Raw genomic sequence first — 1,037 nt, 5'->3', positions numbered from 1 at the left:
TGGCGAGAGTCCCATGGCACCCCGTTTAATTCGGTCGGTATGGATGGTGGCGCCCCGGGGGCGCTATCGGTGATGAGGTGGCGGGGTGACGCCCTCCCATACCCTTCGGCCTTAGGAGAGTCTAGTGGACCATTGATTGTCTTGGTTAGGCACGAGCTCTAAATGCCGTTCAATAAGGTTGCATGTTGTTGACCCGCGAGGAACCCACCGCGAGTCACACTGGCATGCTAGCGTTCATGCACACCACAACTCCATCCCGCTAGCGCTAGCGCATTAGGTCCACTTTGAGGATGACCGTTAGAGGTGGGGACCACAATTTCGACCGTTGGACATTAATAAAAAAAAATCAATTTTAATTTAAAAACCTAATTAAACCCTCAAAACCATTTAAAAATACCTACTTTTTCATCATTCTCTCCATAAAAATACCTATCTTTCTCCACCCTTTAAAAAACAATGAATTCGGATTTGTTTGGCTCGAGTGCTTACCGGGTTACGTTAAAAAGCGATGGAGCGGGACCGGGGAGAAAAGCAATATTAGAAGCCGATAATGAATTTTGTGTTGAGATCTGGAAAATCTCAAGTAGTATCGAGGCGACGACACTATTGAAAAAAGAGAAACAAAGATTGAGGAATTTGGAGTTTCTTGCGAAGGACTTCAACAACTGAAGGGGTATGGTCCCAGATCTCGCACCAACATGGCCGCGAGTAACCATTACCCTTATCGAAAACCCCCACCAGCAAGAAATTATACTTGTCCGTGCGGGCACGCGCAAACACAGCGGTCGAATCCAATGGGTCAAGTGAAGAGAAGACTTACCTTGTGTATGAAAATGGGTGTTACACATAGAGATGCGACTTGGCACCGCATCCTATGAACATTTTCGTCACGACAAGGGATCTGGACAACAGCAACAGTCACCACAAGTGGCGATGCGGCCTAGCACCGCATCCCGCACATGTCTTGGCCAGAACAAGGATGCGGAAACAACGGCAGTTACCGCAAGCAGCGATGCGGCGCGGCACCGCATCCTGCC

The sequence above is a fragment of the Helianthus annuus genome, chromosome 4, assembly GCF_002127325.2.
Source record: "Helianthus annuus cultivar XRQ/B chromosome 4, HanXRQr2.0-SUNRISE, whole genome shotgun sequence".
In the NCBI taxonomy this organism is placed as follows: Eukaryota; Viridiplantae; Streptophyta; class Magnoliopsida; order Asterales; family Asteraceae; genus Helianthus; species Helianthus annuus.
Note: the sequence above shows the minus strand (reverse complement) of the source record.